The 20,793-nt window shown below is 38.5% G+C and overlaps 1 protein-coding gene and 1 long non-coding RNA gene across 2 annotated transcripts in view; both read right to left on the bottom strand.

Moving 5' to 3' along the window:
- The window catches only part of CHCHD3 (coiled-coil-helix-coiled-coil-helix domain containing 3), a 278,902-nt gene that overhangs the window by 245,962 nt on the left and 12,147 nt on the right, over positions 1 to 20,793 (bottom strand). The window lies entirely within an intron of this gene.
- On the bottom strand, positions 6,333 to 16,351 carry LOC308644573. The gene is made up of 2 exons (XR_014021035.1): positions 15,922 to 16,351; positions 6,333 to 6,535 (listed from the first exon to the last, which is right to left on the bottom strand). It is a non-coding gene; the product is annotated as an uncharacterized lncRNA (long non-coding RNA).

The raw sequence follows: 20,793 nt of genomic DNA on the forward strand, positions 1-20,793 counted from the left end.
AGGCTCAAAGGTATTAAAAGTAAAAATTTATTTGAGAAGAGACCAATAGGGCACCCTGTTTGCATAGCCACTGTACCCAGCCACCCAGGCACTTGGAGGTTGCTACAGCCATGGTCCCAGGAGGCTTGGCTACTGCTCAAGGTGGTGGCAGACTTTGGCATCAACCACGTGGTATGGTTCTGCAGGAATGCAGGATGCTGGAGTTGGGGGGGGTCAAGAGATTTCAGGGATCAGGCAAAGTGTAGTAGAGAAAGCGTAACGAAGTGAGAAGGGAGCCAAAGCTACAGTGGAGACCCCCAAGACAAAACTGAGCAGAGGCAAGCCAAGAGAGGTCATATGGGCTGCCATGGACAAGGTCATAGGGGTGGAGTGACACAAAGGTCCTCTGGAAAGAATATCATGATGCCATGTGACCCCAATCCTGGACGTGGAGCTATAGAATTTGTTTTCACAAATGGATTTTGGTCTTCCTTTGGTCCCATCCCTTTTTTCCATGCCCCTATTTCTTTCTTTTGGAAAGAAAATGTTTACTCTGTGCCATTGTATGTTGAACATACGTAACTTGCTTTTGATCTTGGATCCCATCCAAGACTTTGCCTTAAGTCTCAGATGAGTCAACCATGGACTGGACCTCTTAAGCCAAGAGCCAAAATAAACTTTTCCTCCTCTAAGTTGTGCTTGTCAGGTCTTTTGGTTACAATGATGCAAATTTGACTAAGAAATTAATAGTCATACAGCTCCAATCTATAGAATTTATTGTATTTCACAAAGTAATTGTGTGTGTGTGTGTGTGTGTGTGTGTGTGTGTTTAATTATAGCACTATAGTTATACATAGTTGTTGGGTTCCTTTTGACAAAATCATACAGGTAAGGAATTTGATTTTCAATCCCCACTTCCCACCTTTCCCTCCTCTCCTCCCTCTCCCATTCTCCTTCCTCTACTTTACTGATCTTACTTTTGCTCCTTTATTTAAATGTATGTCTTTTAAAAGGGAAAAAAAAAATCTGATTCAGATCAAACCCAGTATCATACACATTATCATATTTCTTTACACACTATTGATTTTAACTTTTTCTCCTAGTGCTGGAGATCAAACCTAGGGCCTCATGCATGCTAGGCCAGAGTTCTAGCACTGAATTAAATTTATTGAATGAAAACTTAAATTTAATGAACCCAGAGTAAACAGTACACAACAATTTTGTCCCACTTACATTTTGAATTCTTTTTACATGCTCTATTGTTTTTAACATAGTAGAATTTGGAAAGCCTAACTCATAGAAGCATATGAAGCAGAGTAAATGCTTTTACACCCATAACAAGGTCCACAAGTCTCTTCAGTAGTCTTGTTACTTGTGTTTATTCTCATTTCTCATTTAACCCACCAATACTTTGAAACCAAAAAGTGTCACTCATCTTTAGGTCCCTCAAAACTTACACATAAATATAAATGTTTGAAAAGCAAAGTACACTTGATGTTTGAAAGGTATTTCAACAGGACAGATAGAAGAGAAGTATTCTTTTCAGGTTAAACTCTTCATTAAGATTCTCCATGGAGAGAAAAGGGAACTAACTGTACATTAAAAAAAAAAAAAAAAAAAAAAAGAGTCTAAGAGGGTCTAAACACAAAACATTATCTTTAACTGTGGTGCTAACCATTTAGGCTTATTACCTTCGAGGTGTGGTGGCTAAATAAGAAATAGGAATAAACATAACTATTTTTCACAGAGACCAGGCAAAGTGTAGTAGGGTTAGAATTTCTATGAGACAACTGCATAGCCTTGTGAGTCTCATTATGGTGAAAAAGCATAAAAAGACTCTACATCCCACCCCTCTACTACTAATCTTGGACAGGGACTCCTTGATCAAGTTCCTTTTTATTGCTAGTGGGGCTACTGCCACAGTCAATTGATTCTAAGCCACACATGTATTCACATTTTAAAGTCTCTGATAATGATGGCACTTTCTGTCACTGAAGGCCAAGTGGCAGTCGTAACATACATCACGACATTGTGAAGGATCAAAAAAGCAAAAACATCAAAATATGCAGGATGAGTGCCAGCTGTTTGAGAGAAAACTCCAGAGTGGACAGAAGAGTACTATTTAGTGTCACAGAGGGTGATGGAGTGCCATAAACACTGACGAGGACAACTCAGTCAGGAAATGATTCAGAAGACTTAGATTCCAAATGTAAGTTTCAAGAATATTGGTCCTGGGCTGGGGATTTGGCTCAGGGATAGGGCACTTGTCTAACATATGCAAGGCCCTGGGTTCCATCCAGCACCACAAAAAGAAAAAAAAAGGAATATTGTTACCAATTCATTATCCCTAAATTTTCCTTTTTATCTATGTTCTTCCAGTAAGTATAAAATGAACACTCCAATAGATAAGAAAGCAGTTTATCATAGCTTAACTGTCAACATTGTTTCTTAGTGGAACATAAAATAATGATGTGTATCATGACTGCTGGCATCTCAGATGCAATAAAACAGTTTTCCCAGCAAAGGAGAAGGCTGACCAACGTTCTTGGAGAGTTTCTTCCAAAACAGATGCCAGCCAAGCCAGCATTTCACCTGCCACCTTTCAATAACTGCTCCAGACACTGATGAGGTGCTTGCAAGCCAGCAGGACACTGCACCTCTCCAGCTACCACTCCTGGAAGCTGCATTTTGGAAGCAGTGTCTCCATCTCCAGAGTAACTTGCTCCTGGCTTGCAGCAGGGTGGGGGAGCAGCGTGGAGAGCCAGCACGACACACACTTCCTAAACCAAAGCACAGCTGGGAGATTAAATTTAGACCTACCAACCTTGACAGTCCCCTTTTAATTACTGTTTTTTCCCTAATTCTCTAGAGTTTTTTAAAATCTGGAAGCTGCCAAAAACATTTTTCTGTTGGCCAAGTTATTCTGAGCATCAAATCCAAATAATAAATCATTTTAAAGTAATAGATCTTTTTTTTTAATTTTTATATATAATTTATTTTTTTAATTTTTTTTATTGATTATTTAAAGCATTACATAGCTCATGATATATCATCTTTCATACATTTGACTCAAATTGTGTTTTGAACTCCCATTTTCACCCCAAATACAGATTGCAGAATCACATCTGTTACATATTCACATTTTTACATAATGCCATATTAGTGACTGTTGTATTCTGCTACCTTTCCTATCCCCTACTATCCCCCCTCCCCTCCCCTCCCCTCCCATCTTCCCTCTCTACCTCCCCTGCTGTTGTTCAATTCTCTCCCTTTTTTTCCCTCCCCCTTGCCCCTCATGACCTCTTATAATTTTATGTATCATTGAAGGTCTCCTACCATTTCCATATGCTTTCCCTTCTCTCTCCTTTTCTCTCCCCCCATTCGTCTTTGTTTACTGTAGTCTTTTCCTCATGCTCTTCCTTCCTGTTCTGTTCTTGGTTGCTCTCTTTATATCAAAGCAGACATTTGGCATTTGTTTTTTAGGGCTTGGCTAGCTTCGCTTAGCATAATCTGCTCTAATGCCATCCATTTCCCTGCAAATTCTATGATTTTGTCATTTCTTTTTTTTTTTTCTTTTTTTTTTTTTTTAAAGATAGAGTGAGAGGAGAGAGAGAGAGAGAGAGAGAGAATTTTTTTAATATGTATTTTTTAGTTCTCGGCAGACACAACATCTTTGTTGGTATGTGGTGCTGAGGATCGAACCCGGGCTGCACGCATGCCAGGCAAGCGCGCTACCACTTGAGCCACATCCCCAGCCCTGATTTTGTCATTTCTTAGTGCTGCATAATACTCCATTGTGTATAGATGCCACATTTGTTTTATCCATTCATCTATTGAGGGGCATCTAGGTTGGTTCCACAGTCTAGCTATTGTGAATTGTGCCGCTATAATCATTGATGCAGCCGTATCCCTATAGTGCGCTCTTTTAAGGTCCTCAGGGAATAGTCCAAGAAGTGCGATAGCTGGGTCAAATGGTGGATCCATTCCCAGCTTTCCCAGGAATCTCCATACTGCTTTCCAAATTGGCCTCACCATTTTGCAGCCCCACCAGCAGTGTACAAGTGTACCCTTTTCCCCACATCCCCGCCAACACTTATTGTTGTTTGACTTCATAATGGCTGCCAATCTTACTGGAGTGAGATGGTATCTTAGGGTGGTTTTGATTTGCATTTCTCTGATTGCTAGAGATGGTGAGCATTTTTTCATGTACTTGTTGATTGATTGTATGTCCTCCTCTGAGAAGTGTCTGTTCAGGTCCTTGGCCCATTTGTTGATTGGGTTATTTGTTATCTTATTGTTTAATTTTTTAAGTTCTTTGTACATTCTGGATATTAGGGCTCTATCTGAGGTGTGGGGGGTAAAAATTTGTTCCCAGGATGTAGGCTCTCTATTTACCTCTTTTATTGTTTCTCTTGCTGAGAAAAAACTTTTTAGTTTAAGTAAGTCCCATTTGTTTATTCTTGTTATTAACTCTTGGGCTATGGGTGTCCTATTAAGGAATTTGGAGCCCGACCCCACAATATGTAGATCGTAGCCAACTTTTTCTTCTATCAGACGCTGTGTCTCTGATTTGATATCTAGCTCCCTGATCCATTTTGAGTTAATTTTTGTGGCTGGCGAGAGAAATGGATTCAATTTCATTTTGTTGCATATGGATTTCCAATTTTCCCAGCACCATTTGTTGAAGATGCTATCCTTCCTCCATTGCATGCTTTTAGCCCCTTTATCAAATATAAGATAGTTGTAGCTTTGTGGATTAGTCTCTGTGTCCTCTATTCTGTACCACTGGTCCACCTGCCTGTTTTGGTACCAGTACCAGGTTATAAAATCAATACGCATAAATCAAAGGCATTCCTGTATATCAGCAACAAAACCTCTGAAATGGAAATAAGGAAAACCACTCCATTCACAATATCCTCAAAGAAAATAAGATACTTGGGAATCAACCTAACAAAAGAGGTGAAAGATTTATACAATGAAAACTACAGAACCCTAAAGAGAGAGATAGAAGAAGATCTCAGAAAATGGAAAAATGTACCCTGTTCATGGATAGGCAGAACTAACATCATCAAAATGGCGATATTACCCAAAGTTCTCTGCAGGTTTAATGCGATGCCAATCAAAATCCCAACGGCATTTCTTGTAGAAATAGACAAAGCAATCATGAAATTCATATGGAAAAACAAAAGACCCAGAATAGCAAAAGCAATTCTAAGCAGGAAGTGTGAATCTGGAGGTATAGCGATACCAGAGGTCAAACTGTAGATCTTTTTAAATATATATATATTTGTATACCCTGATCATCTTTATGTATTTTTGTCTAATTTTTTAAAATTTATTTATTAGATCTGTGTGTGTGTATGTATATATGTGTGTTTGTGTATACAAAACATGCAAATGAATATTTAAAGATAAAATTATATTTCAGATAGGGGAAAAGTTCAAAAAAGGGGATTCTCACTTAATAAATGTTCACAGACATACACAAATAAGCTCATAACTATATATGCTATGACTTGGGTAATAAATATACACAGCTGAAAACTCGATTATTCATTCAAAAAATGTTTTACCTTGGTAGCAGTGTTAGGATACAAAGATGAATGAAAATGGTTCCTATTTTTAAAACTCACAAAGGAATTAAAGCTAAGAAGTCCATTCTATCATTTGACAGATACAAACACTAAGGCCCAGAGAGATAAAGAAACCTATCCAAGTCAAATGGCTAGTTGGTCATAAGACAGGATAGAAGCATTTTCAATCAGCAATCCTGTAATACACTAACTTAGCCTCTATTGTACAGTCTTACAGGTATTATAAGGAAACCTATGGTGATTCAAGACTGGCTGGTCCCCAAGCACCATGCTCCATCCACCCAACCACAGTGCAAGGTTGGCATTTACTGCAAAGGTGTTTCTAAGTAACTTCTAGAGCCACACAGAGGAGATGCAGAGGCCTATCTGAGACAACTGGGAGAACCTCTCACCAAATCCTGCAGCCTGTGCCTCTCTGTGGTCAAGTAAGCCTTCCCATTCCTACTTAGAGAGACTTACCAACTGAGCCCCAAGCCAAAGCACTGAGCAGTACTCTGCTACTCACAGAAAAAGTCAAGAAAAAAATCAAATATAATGTCTTTGCTATTACATTCTCTCAAGAAACCCTAGTAACAATCAGATTCATGGTGAGAAACCATCCACAGCCATTATTTGTGTTAAATCAGGGTCAAATAGATCCTATCAGCCATCCCAAAACATTAATCTGAAGCATCCTACTTTTCAAGATAGTTGCCAATCATATGAAAAAGAAAATGCACATTCAATAATGATAAATGTTCTAAAGGATTACTCTGGTGATAGAGTATCAGGAAATAACTGTTTTATTTAAGTTATTTGATGATGAATTCATTCAAGATTTCTTGTGGATAGATTATATGATGAATAACTTTTGGCTATGATCTTTGTTCATTCTTCAAGAGGCCTAAATTTGCATGAATGAGCAAACCAGAGTAGGTGTTCCCTGCTGTTTCAGCAAAACAGAAATCACCAGTCCCTATAATCTGGAAGAAAACAAAAACCACATTAAACACTTTACTAAGAGTGCATGCTTTATTAATCTATATGGCTTCAAAAATACTTTAATATAAGACACTGTAAAAATAAAGTGTCAGTTAATGAAAAATATGAAATCAACCACATAAAGAACAAACTATATCCACCTCTCTTATTGTGAAGGTGACAGAAAATACCACTATTCCTTCTACTTCTGCCAAGGCGATGTCTTTTTTATTAAGACAAAGCAATGTATTATTCTCTGAAGACAAACAATTTCAATGACATGAAATATAAAATTACATTGTTCAAATATACTCAACAATGCCACTCTGCTAATACTAAAACAATTCGATGAAGCATTCCTATGGTAGAGAGCCTGAAGCTACTACAAAGGCTCAGCGCATCTCTGAATGGGTTAATGAATTTCCAAAGTCCACGCCATGAGCTCCAAGTTAAAGATTCAAAAATAATAATAAATATAGCTTGAAATGTGAGTCAGTGGTAGAGGGCTTGCCTACCATGCATGAGGCTCTATATTCAATGTTCAGCACTCAAAAATTAATTAATTAGCCAGGCGTGGTGGTGCACACCTGTAATTCCAGTGGTTCTGGAGGCTGAGGCAGGAGGATCAGAAGTTCAAAGCCAGCCTTATAAATTCAATGAAGCCCTTAGCAACTTAGTGAGACCCTGTCTAAAACAAAAAATAAAATGGGCTGGGGATGTAACTCAGTGGTTACCTAGGTTCAATCCTTGGTTTAAAAAAAAATTAATTAATTAGTTAGTTAAAAAATATAATATAATGTAAGTCCCTAAGTGTATATGGAAAATACAGGAACAGAAAAAAAAAATGAGGGTATTTTTAAAAATCTGACAAAATTTCAAGTCTTTCTAATAGCTTTATTAGGTAAAATTTATATATCATAAAACCATTCATTTAAATAGTATAATGCAATGGATTTTAGTAGACTCAATGTTGTACAACCATCAGCAGTGACTCACTGAGCTTGCTACTACACCAACCCACCCCCTCAATCCCCAGGCAGCCATTAATCTACTAGTTTGGGGATCAGACAATACAGAGTCTTTTGTGACTGGCTGCTTTCATCAAACATAATGTTTCTGAAGTCAAAAGTACTTTGAAGAAGCTGGGAACGCTTGAAAGGGGGTCCTTCTATTCATTCTATCCTCAAGTGTTTCTTGAGCACCTTCTGCAGGTGAGGTAGATGCCATATGGGTCACAAGGGTTCAGGTATGCATTCTGTTCTCACAGAGCTTAGTGCACGGTAAAGGTGTAAACATAACTAAAAATAACTTATAAAATATAGAAAGTAGTGAATTCTCAGAGAAAAATACAATTCCATGTTAATATAGAAGAAGACAATATAAACAAGAACAAGGAAAGTTATAATAAGGCAAACTTCAAGGTGATCTTCTCCTCCTGCCCCTTCTCACATATACATTAGTTAAAATTGGGTATAAAGATGTAGAGATGAAGGCATTTCCTACAGAAGCTAATCCACACTCCTTAGCTTTGCTATTTTATCTGCATTTACTCCTTATATCCTCATCTCCCACTAAGTATCTGCATTTCCAGAAATGCAGATATTATTTATAATTCCCAGAAAGCCCAAGTCCTTCATGATTCTAACCACAGCACCCTCATTTCTTCTCCCAAGAAATGCCTTTCCCCTTTCCCATTATTCCCTACCACTAAACCCATCGTGCCTTATTGTTGACTCCATTCACCCTTCAATATTAAACTCCAACATCACCTCCTTTTTCATGAAGTCAAGCCTGCCCTTCCCAGGGACAGTGAGTCTCAATCAATCCTCCATGCGTCATGTATATTTCCATTATAACTCATACTGCTCTATTCATCTCTGAAATCCAGCTCTTACTACAATGTCAGGAACACAGCCAGGACTAGAAAAATGTTTACTGGAACAAGGGAACAGAACACCCAGTGAAAGGCAAAGAGGGGGCACAGAAAGTAGCTCACTTTTGTAAGGGTCAACCTGGAGCAGGTGAAAGGAAGCAGTGAAGCTGTGGCCCTGGCTGCTACGTTAAAGAAGAAAAAAAGAAAGCGACATCTATTGATCTCCTGCTATATTTCAACACCTGCACGTTATCTCATTTAGTCTCTATGACAACCATGTGAAATTGGCATTAGTCTCTCCATTTTATCCTGGAGGAAAATGAGACAACTTGCCCAAGATCACACGACTATTAAGTGGAAGAAGCTCTTTGAACACTAAACACACACCACAAATACCCCTCCATTCAGAGGTGATGCGACTACAGCCTTTTCACTTGTTTTCAGAAAAACTAAGTTTCATTTCCTTTGTCTCCCTGTTTTTGAAACCACACAATCATATTACGTCACTGCTGGCAAAGCAGAAGTGATGATTCTGGACGGGGCCTTTGCACCCGGGTCTGTCCAGCCTGGTACAAATCATGCCTACTGAACTATATCAGAAAGGATGCTATTGGCCTGAGCACCAGGTGGTCTCCATGATGACTCAGCTAAAGGAATCTCACTTGAATCGAGAGAAGAGGTGGTTTCCAATCAAAATATAACACAGCCTTAAAAAGTATCAGGTCAAAGTCCCATAAAACATAATAAGCATAACAATGAACAATAAAGAAATCACTGTTTTTAAGTTTTTAAAACTCTGTCATTTGTACCCAAATATGGGTTATGAAACAATGATTATGTCAGAGGTATAGTGTTTGATAGGGAAAAAAGAATTAGAATACGTAACTTATTATTCGTATGTTTACCAGGCTTGATAAAAAATATTTTTAATTATGTGGATCATGTTTTTCTTAGATTTTTATTTTTAAAATAATAAAATATGTCAAAGGTCAAAGAATAATCATGAAAAAGGGATTATAACTTCTCAGAATCTTATAATACTCTAAAAAAGTTTCTGAGATAGAATATTAAAGCAACATTTTAGGAAAGCTTTAAAAAGATGTCACAAAAGCAGATTATGGGCTCAATCCCATGGGATTCCCAGAGAAATCAACATGTTATTTAGGAAAATTGAAGAAACACACTGTACCCAATGGGTCTGTGTTGTCCCACAAAATTAAACAAAAGCTGCTTAGCCAGTCTTATTTTTCCTGCTGGTGAAAGTGAAACATGAATGGAAAAAGAAACGAGAGGTGAGTGGCCTTATTATGGTTGTAGTGCAAGAGTATAGGCAGTTAAAGCTGCGTTTCAATGGGAATGAGTTGAGGGTTGTTGGGAATATTTTATTAAAATAATTGTTTAAATAATTAAATAACTTAGTTGGTTATGACAAAATCTTTTATTTCTTTTCTTCAATACTAGAAACTGAACCCAAAGGTGTTTAATCACTAAGCTACATCCCCAGCCCTTTTTATTTTTTATTTTGAGACCAGGTCTTGACAAGTTGTCAAGGCTGGCCTTGAACTTGAGAGCCTCCTGAGTCAGCCTCCTGAGTCCCTGGGATTACAGGCAGACAAAACAATTTTGAGGTAGTGTTGACCTTACACTCTGCTTTAATGCTTTTGATTTAAATCAAGACTATCCTGATTATAGTAATTGATTTTCTTGTCATTCCTCACATTTATCCTGAAAAAATGGTAGATGGCAATCAATATTTTATCTTATTTTTTAAGGTCATCAGATGATCATTATGTCAACAGCAAGACTAATTACACCTTGATGAATTTATTTAGCGAACCTACCAAATAAAATATAGAGCAAAGCCAATGTGATAGCGCAAAACAGACGTGATGAGGTCAAAGAGAAGCGAGGGTAAAAGCCCACAAGAGCAATACCAAATTCTTGGCCATTTTTCTTTTTCTTTGTTACTTAAGACTCAGATGTTGATGTGTGTTTGCACACACAGGGAAGCCACACTGGCCCGGGGAGACAAAAGAAACCAAGCCAAACCTCAATTCTTCTGAGCTTCAGGACACCAGGACCCCAGGCTTCAGACAGACAGTGCTGTGCTTTGTCAGTGTCGGCCTCAACCCCAGCAGACCCCAGGAAGCCCTGCTATAAGAGGCACTTTCTTATGAACCTGCTGAAGACCCACATCCATGACCAACAGAACCAATTCAAGAGAAAGACCCCTTTTCCTCCTTGTCTCTAGGTACAAGAGACATGTACTTACACATATCAGGTTTCACTCTGATATGCTTTAGCTCACTCACTCCACAAACATTAACTGAGCAACCAAAATTACAACACAGTCCCTGTGGCTAAGGGTACAGAAGATGAGCAGCCACATTCAAAGCCTCATAAGCAAGCAGGAAAAACAGGTAAAAGTGTAACTATAACACAATGAAGTAAACATGAGTACAAGCATCAGGCCAGTAGAATTAGTGATACAAGAAAAGGATACTCCCCAAACAGGCATCCATCTGGGAAGTCCACACTGGAAAAATGAGGAAATGGCTCTTAAAGAAGGCAACTTCCCCAACCCTCTGAGACTCTCTTCTATCCCACTTTGCCTTATCATCTGGCCCCAGCTGGCCAATGTTTACCTGTAACAAACACAGTCCAATAACTGCTCTTCACCTGCACACAAAGAGGTCAACACCAAAACAGGAGCAAGTGCAGAAATCAGGGCCATAAAAGGAGGTCCTGAGAGAAAGAACAAGTGGGAAAACAGAAGTTGTGGTATCTGAGGGAGAATGGCAAGGGAACAGGCATTTCTGGAACTGTGGTAAGTACTCTGACAACTGCTCTGATAGACAAAGGTCAAACAGGCGGCTGTGGGGCCACACGAGAGGGGCATGGAACCCAGACTGAGCATCAGGAAACACTTCCTGGGAGGCTTTCTAATTCATACAAAAGTAGGGGGTGAAATGGGAGTGAGACTGGGCTAGACAGTTAGAGGAACAGTGTTAAGACAGACTAGAGCAACAATCAAAAACCCAACAAGAACAAGTTCAAGGACACTCAAGAACTTCAATATGACGAGATCAAGAAGTTCAATGTGAGAGAGGAGGGCCTGGGAGATGAGGAAGAGACAGATTGTGCAGGACCTTGTTGACTTATAAAAGAGATTTAGGCTTCCTCCAAAGAGAAGCGAGGAAGCCTCCCAAGTTTTCAAGAGGAACACCATAATTGGTTTCTGCTTTGGAAAGATTACTGGAACTACAGTTAAAATAGATGGGGGAATAAAGTCTGGAGGCAGGGATCAAGGCACTGACATCAGCATGGGAGAAACTGTAAAACTTGCAATCAGAAAATGGAAAATGCAGAGCAAGGATCCACCACTATTCATCAAATACAGAGCAGGGTCTGTGGGTGTCGCCTACAGGACTATAGCAATGATGGGGGACTATAGCAAAATAATAAAAGGAGGAGGAGAAAGAGGAGAGAGAGGAGGAGCAAAGGAGTGTGAAGTGAGAAGCTGAGCAGCACCACTCACATATCTGACAAAGGGAACAAGTCCTGCCACCAAAACGGGTGCACAGGACTGGTCTGAAGCAGCTGTGTATCTCCCACCTACAATCTGTGAGATGTTCCAACAATCTTCTATCGTTATAGTAATGAGAGTTACCACTACTACCTCGTAACTTCAAGTAATTTCAAGTTCCGATCATTTGATGCTGGCTACTTTGAATACATATTTCAATTAACCTCTCATTCAGGGGAACTAGGGCACGTAAGCACCAGAATGCGGTCCTCCGCCTGTCACTGTAACGCCAAGAAAAAGTTTAAAGATCCTCACTGTAATGATCCAAATGGGTTCCCAAGGCTTTTCAAGGAAGCTCAAGTATCTTGACAGCTGTCAACAAAGTGTCAAGTAGCCCTGGGGGCAAAACAGGTTTAAAAGGGGACTTAAAAGTGCTTATTGTTCTCTGGTAACATGGTTGACCTAATACAGTGCACTGTGGGAATAAATGAACAAACCAGAGAGATAGGAAAGGATGAAGGGAAGAAATAAAATGCTGTGTCAGGCCTTACTTTTTAAAATGTTTTTTTACAAGGAAAAACATCATCATCAACAACAATAGCCTACTATTTGGCTGACAGCTGGAAAGTCAATGGATTGATTTTGAATACCTCCACTTGCAATAGAAAAATGTACATCTGAAACTCCCTTGGGCAATTTATTTTAAGAGATCTGGGCCATCCAGATGATGCCCTCAAAGCCTGTCAAATTCCAAGAAAAGCAATAGTATTGTTAAGTAAGTGTTTATTTTACAACTGGCACATAAAATTTAAATCAAAACCGGTATTTTTATGTATTGTTTGTGCCATGCTTTATATTCCATTAGAGCAGCCTATATAACCAATGTCATATATTTTATTTTCTAAGTCCTGACACCTAATTACAAAACTCCTACTTTAAAGTTGTTCTATCATTGATGATATCCATGATTTTCTTGGTTGTTATGACCAAGAGCAACATTTGTTCTCTGAGAAAATGCAATCCACTATATTACAACTCACTTTAAAATGTCCAAAATCTACTGCAGCAAAATGGGGAGTTTCTTTAAAACAGCTTCTCTTTTTCCCTGTGGTCACCGAAGGTACCAGGGAGGAATGCCTGGTTTAGCTTCCAGGCCAGCATACGCTGGCACTGCTGAGGTTCTAATGTCCTTATGCAATACACCTTCCTAGATGCTGCTGCTGTTTAGGAAGTCAGGCACAAGCAGGCACTTGAGTTCATAGGACCTGGAAGCACTATGTGAAGTAAATTAGTGGTCACTGAGCAGCAGCCACTGAAGACTCACCAAATAGCAGCTGAGGCCAGTGTTAATCTCCTCACTAGATCAATGGGCAAAAGCTCCTAATTGCAGGAAACCAGAGGAAAGTGTGACTCGGGCAAAGAGTGATGAATCAAGTGGCACGTAAATAAGTACTCTAGACCAGAGGAAAAGGATTGAGAGTCAAGGACTGCCACCACCCAGCCACACAGCCTCAGTCACCAAGTGCCCCCAAGTCTTCCTCTGAGTTTGCTATCATGACCTAATTTCCCTGGCTCTAGTTTTTAGCTCATCCTTTACATTATCCTTCCAAGAACCTGCTCTTACATCTCACTTCCCCTGCTCATGTTATATCCTTCATTTTTTTTTTCTTTTCTCTTTTTGCTGTGGGGCTAGTTAAGGACAAATAAAAATGCTAATAAGGCTTCTTACTTTGTTACTGAAAATGAAATTTTCTTTATTTAGTTCTGTAGTGGAAAATACATATTCTTACCATTCAGATTTCTTTATTGAATATAAAAATATCAGCAAGAAAATCAGCACTGCATTTTTAACCATAAAAATGTTACTAAGGAGGGCTGGGGATAGCTCAGTTGATAGCTCACATGCACAAGTCCCTGCGTTCAATCCCCAGCACCACCAAAAAAAAAAAAAAAATGTTACTAATATCTGAGAATACATGAAGGAGCAACTAATGCAAATTTCTAAACTTGCATCCTAAAATTAGATGGACCTGCTCAGTAGCTGTCTAGGCCCTATAGAATAAAATTCAATACCTTATCTTCTCCAACCTACTCACCAGTTAGGCCCCAGGAAATCTTTATCTGAATTAATCTGGTCTGTATACTGACTCTACCAGGGCCACCTTCCACACCAACACCCCTCCCATACCATATCATCAAGGCTGGCTCAAATCCACTTCCTATTGGCAAGGCTGCCTGCCTGCTCAAGCTCCTGATCCTTTTTCACTGAATCCCTAATGCACCTTCCAGACCTCTTTATATATTCTATCTCACTTACATATCCATTCACCAACTCAAACATTAACAGAATAGGTGAAGGGTACTTAACTGGCACTCAGGCACTCCACTTTAATGGGAAATATGCTTTGACCAAACTAAAAGTTCCTTGAAGTCAAAGATCACCACCATTTGAATACTTCTTGATGGATGGAACTAACAATGTGAGTTCTTTAACCATCCATTAAATATGGACTGTTTATGGAATCTCTTTTAAGAACAGAATATAGGGCTGGGGTTGTAGCTCAGCCATAGAGCACTTGCCTAGCACATGTGAGGACTGGATTTGATCCTCAGCACTACATATAAAAAAAAAAAAAAAAAAAAAAAAAAACCAGAATATACAGCTGGGTATGGTGGCACATGGCTGTAATCCCAGTGGCCCTGGAAGCTGAGGCAGGAAGACTGCAAGTTCAAAGCCAGCCTCAGCAACTTAGCAAGGCCCGAAACAATTTAGCAAGACCCTGTCTCAAAATAAAAAATAAAAAGGGGGTGGGGATGTGGCTCAATGGTACAGTGCCCCTGGGTTCAATCCCAGTACCAAAAAAAAAAAAAAGAACAGAATATACTGATTTAATACCTTGAAACTCTTAAGCAAATTATCCATTAATGGACACAGTTAAGATACCTGTACATTTGTATAACAGTACCGAGTTGAGATGGTGGTATCCATGAAATTTCATATATTAAAAGTTGAAAATCAAGACATTGCAATCCCCAAGTCAAAGAAACAAGTACAACTTGTTTACTTTGAACCCTCCCTATGGTGCTATATCTAAAAGAGCCTTAAAGAGCTGTTTAAAAATAACTAGGAGGGCCAGATTCCGGGAGAAAAATACATAGAATATATAGATGAATTTGTTTCCCTAAATTGGCTGTTTAGTTTGGGCTGTGCTATTTCCTGCTCGAATTGGTTTCCTGCAATTTGTTAAGGCTGCCAAATACTTAGTGATCTCAGTGATATACTTAACACAAATTGGCAAATATTTCTTATTTTTCACAATGACAAGAAATTTACAGAGAAACTTGTACAGTGAGGATAATAATAAAAGTAAGTTCATCTGTCTTTTCTTCCAGATTTATCATTTTCATCTGGTTGCTAGTGGCTTAGGAAGACAACAAATAGCCTCCTAATATCACTTCCTGTTTGTTTTTTTCATATTGATTTGGAGACAGTTTCTTCAGCACTAGGCAGGGTCAAACATGAGCAATCTGACCTCACCACGAGCCAGAAAAACTAAAAGATCTGGATGGAAAAGAAAAAAATCAATACCCACATCGATTTTTAAAATCAAAAAATTTTCAAGACGTTCATGAAAAGGTGAGTTTATAACTATGTGCAATGGCATCTCCTTATGTCAGCCTAAGGAAAAAACTAGCTGGTATAAAAGCAAACCAATATGGTTGAGATAATGCAGCAAAGAATTTGAGGCAGTGAGGATACAGTTAAGTTCTTTAGAGCACATTCATTTATTAAAGTGGCATTACAATCTGCTGTGTGTCACATAGTATATTATTTTGCCCAAACAGCTTTACATGCAAATACTTATTGCAACGAGTCATTGATCTGATTCAAGGTTTGGCAAAAATGAGTTTCAGTAAAGTCTTCAGAGGAACTCACTTACTTGGAGTATAAATTATATTCTCAAAACTATGTATACCATAAAACTTACTTCCTATATTCAGAAATCCTAGGGCTCTCAGTCCATCAAATACACTGCCCTAGGTTCACACATCTGAATAGCCTAAGGCTGGTTGAATAAGAGTCCTGTGAGAAAGAAAGTATTTTAATAAATATTAAAAATTCAACTCACATTTAATATATAATTTACTTGACATTGAAAAATGTAGAAAAGGCTGGTGACATTTTTATCAATACATTTTTGTAGACTTGAAAAATTATTTCATAACACATCTAAATTATAAATCATATGAAGTCTATCATTGAGTACTAATTTAAACCCCTAAATGAGACAAACTCAGAAGTCTTTCTATTTTTATCAACATATTTTTAAATTCTAAAGAGAATAAAACTTTGTTAATTTACACAATTGTAATCTAATTGCATTCTTAACCTAAAGGCAAAATAGCATGCCAATCTGAGTTCCTTTCTTGGCTTAGCTGGAATTGGGTAGAGAAATCACATAACATTCTCAAAAAAAACAGTTCTATTAGCCTTACCAAGCCCTTCTCATATTATGGTACACAGGAAAGAAGTCTTTGCATGCATGGCACATGGGGAGCACAAGTGGTCCATCTACTCCAAGGCTAAGAAGCCAGAGCCTATATCCAGCAAAATTAAGCCTCAGATTTGAAGAGGAAATAAAAACCTTTCATGATAAACAAAAGTCAAAAGAATTTGCAACAAGAAAGCCTGCACTTCAGAAATTTTTCAACAAAATACTCCATGAAGATGAAATGGGAAAAAAAAAAAAGTGAAAACCAGTGACGGGAGGAACTACACTAAAAGAACACTTGTTCATAGCAGCACAATTCACAATAGCTAAACTGTGGAACCAACCTAGATGCCCTTCAGTGGATGAATGGATAAAGAAACTGTGGTATATATACACAATGGAATATTACTCAGCAATAAAAGAGAATAAAATCATGGCATTTGCAGGTAAATGGATGGAGTTAGAGAAGATAATGCTAAATGAAGTTAGCCAATCCAAAAAAAACAACTGCTGAATGTTTTCTCTGATATAAGGAGGCTGATTCATAGTGGGGTTGGGAGGGGAAGCATGGAGGATTAGATGAACTCTGGATAGGGCAAAGGGATGGGAGGGGAAAGGTGGGAAATGGGGGTAGAAAAGATGGTGGAATGAGATGGACATCATTACCCTAAGTACATGTATGAAGACATGAATGGTGTGGATATAATTTGTATACAACCAGAGACATGAAAAATTGTGCTTTATATGTGTAATATGAATTGTAATGCATTCTACTGTCATATATAACAAATTGGAATAAAAAATAAATTTTTTAAAAAAGATCAGTCAATCAAAGGAGAAACTAATTCAGATTAAAAACTAGAAATAAACCAAAAGGACCCAGAACACAAATCATATCTCAATAGTAACCTAAAGAAATCACATACATACTCAAAGAACCTGACTATTAGCCCTGTCAAGCCCTTCTCATATCATGGTGTAGACAGGAAAGAAGTCTTTGCATGGTGCACAAGTGATCCAACTACTCCAAGGCTAAGGAGGCAGCACCTGCAGCAGCACACTCATAACACACAGGATGGAAAGCTATGCCAAAGACAGATGTCAAGGGAGTACACCTTAGGGGAATGCTCCTAGAAGTTTCCATAATTGATGGTCCTGGGATGTGGAAGGGGCGGGAATAAGATTCACAAACACAGAAACACACAGAGCTATCTACCCTCCACAACCTCTATCACCACATCACTGAAACCATCTGATAAAACTCACAATGCCAAGCACTGGAGTATTCTAGTCTAGAGCGGTGCGGCAGAGCTTCCTGCAATGACAGTAGTGTTCTCTATCTGCGCCGTTCAACATGGTAGTCTCGTCTCTAGCCACACGCAGCTACGGAGCATGAAATGTATGCAGTGCAACACAGAAACTAATAGTTCTATTTTAGTTCATTTTAATTATCTTTATGTAACAGTTGCATGTGACTAGTAGCTACCAGTTAGAAAGTATAGTTCTAATCTGACCACCAAAACACAAGGTGGCATTCTAAAAATTTTCAGTGCCCACCTGGTCACAACTGGGCATGGACCAAAGAGCTCATTCATGATGTCAAACCAGAAATGGAAAGGGATGGATCCCTAGCCAAAGCTAGAGGTTATCATGCCATCAGTGTCCTGCTCTGAAGCCACACACACATGAGCATTCACAGAAGTCTGCAAACCCACGTCTACTCTCTCAAAGTATCTTAAGAAACTAACCCAATAAGGAAAGCATTTTCTCTCATTTGCCTCTCTACTGAATGAGAGTCAATATGGAAAAAAGCTATAAAAACCAACAAGCACTTATAGACAGTTCTTTCCTGAGCTCAAGCTGAATATCATTACCTTCTGACTAGTTTCTGTCACACTCTTTCTACAAATGAAGCAAGGTGGTATTCAGATTATAATAAAAAGTGGTTGATCACATTTGCTCTAGTCACATGGACATGAGCCCAACTCTCAACTCTATTACTCACCAGCTGTATGATTCTAGGAAAAATAATCACTTTGAATCTCAGTTTCCTACTACATGAAATAGGTTAATAATAGCTCCCCTCTCCAAGGATTGTAAGGATAAAATAAGAGCTATAAAAGGATTTAGCAGAACACCTACCACATTACAATTTTAAGTGTTGTTTATCACTATTTCATTATCATCACCACCATCCTAGCTTATTAATACAGAGAGTAGGGGGAAAAACCTACCTAGAACAAATTATTTTAGAACAAATTCCAATTTTAAAAATATTCATATCAAAAATTATTCTTAAACCAAAACACTTAACATATGTAATCTCATTATCATCTAGGCTTCTTCCATAGTAAGTTTTTTACTTTGCTTCTAGTCTTATTATAAATTTAGTTATATCTGCCCAAATTCTCTAAACCCTGAAAGGACAGGTCTTTTTGATATTTTGTCCTCTCAAATTAGCTCAAAAACCTAATTATTTGCAAAGTAAACATTTAATAAATGTCACTAAAATTAAATGTATAGAATTGTATTCCAGAATGATCAAAGGTAGTTACTTTTTGTTTGTGGTACCAGAGATTGAACCCAGAGGGGTTAAACCACTGAGCTACATTCCCAGCCCATTTTTTATTTTTTATTTTGAGACAGGGTCTCATAAGGTTCCTTGGGGCCTTGCTAAGTTTCTGAGGCTGGCTTTGAACTTGCACTCTTCCTGTCATAGCCTTGCACCACCCTGGCAAAAGTCGTTACCTTTAAAATGAATAATGGTATTTGTCCTAAATTAATTCAACAAACAGTAATGAGCACTTACTAAGAAGCAGGAACTATTCTAGGAGCTGGGAATTCAGTTGTGGACAGATAAGGACAAAGGCCCAAAAGCTTATCTTCTGAAGAGAACAGTGAGAGCAGGTAAGTAAAAGAAGGGTGGTAGGTGATGATGAATGACAAGATGATGCTGGATAGGCAGATGGGCCATCATGATGTTCCTCGGGAGCCAAGAGAAGCAGTTCTAACTGCAATCCTTTTACCCCTGGGACGTGACATGAACTGACTTACTGTTTTGTTGTGGGTTTTTTGTTTTGTTTTGTTTTTTTAGTTGTAGATAGACACAACACCTTTATTTCATTTATTTAAATTTATGTGTTGCTGAGGATCAAACCCAGTGCCCCACATGTGCCAGGTGAGCACTCTACCACTGAGCCACAACCTGACTTACTTTTTTTATAAAATTGCATGGGGGCCAGATAGGAGGCTTCTGTAGTAGGTTTGGTAAGAGTGATGGTTTATCTGGATTATAGCTATAGCAGTAGACATGGACCCAGAAGGATAATTCAAACGTATTTCAGAGCTGAACAAGACAAGACTAGCTACGGAACTGATGTAGAAGTAAGGAGAAAAGGAAATGAGAATGAAATCTCCAGTTTGGGGTCTGACCACCTGTGGGGAAAGATGGAGAGGAGAAGCAAGTCTTTAAGAATAAAAGGGAGGCTGGGTAAAATAAAGACATTCTGTCCATCTACAACTACAAAAAAAAGAGTTAAAAAAAAAAACTTCCCATGGGAGGCTGGGTTGTGGCTCAGTGGTAGAGCACTTGCCTTGCACACATGAGGCATGGGTTTGATCCTCAGCACCACATAAAAATAAATAAACAAAACAAAGGTATTGTGTCTATCTACAACTAAAAAAAAAAAAAAAATTTTTTTTTTTTTTTTTTAAAGAATAAAAGGGACTTGGAGGATCTATGAAGCTGGAGCGTGCTCACTTTCTATCAAGTGTTAATTGGTCATGAAGCTTCTAAATTCTCCTACCAAACAGGAAGCTTTGAAAGGGCAAGAACTGTTTATTGTTAATCCTAGTACCCATACCAGAAGTTCAACTATGTCCACCAAATAATGATCAGCAAGGGGGCTCACAACTGTCCCAAGTAAATGGCACATTTCAGTCTTTGGCCAAATTTACCCCTTTCAAATAAATATAAAAAATTTTCACTTAGTCCAAAATTAACCATTCCAATTACCTTTCTGTTGTCATTTTACAAAAACAAAATGGCAACGGAAAAATAATTATAAATGTTCATCCATCAATTGGGCAGTATCAAGAACAGTGCTGGTGCTGGGATGTAGCTCAGTGGTAGAGCACTTGCCTACCATGTGCAAGGCCCTGTTTTTAATCCCCAGGAAGAGAGGGAGGGAGGGAGGGAGGGAGGGAGAGAGGGAGGAAGGGAAGGAAAGGAAAGGAAAGAAATAAAAACAAAACCAGTGCTGGCCACATTGCAGGCACTCAGCAAGCATTTGTTGGATGAACACACAGGTGTGGCAGGAGAGTGCAAAGAGAAAGGAACTAGTATTAGGTCTCTTATCTCTTTCTTAT

This window comes from Spermophilus citellus, assembly GCF_964194105.1.
Source record: "Spermophilus citellus genome assembly, chromosome: 3".
Lineage (NCBI taxonomy): Eukaryota > Metazoa > Chordata > Mammalia > Rodentia > Sciuridae > Spermophilus > Spermophilus citellus.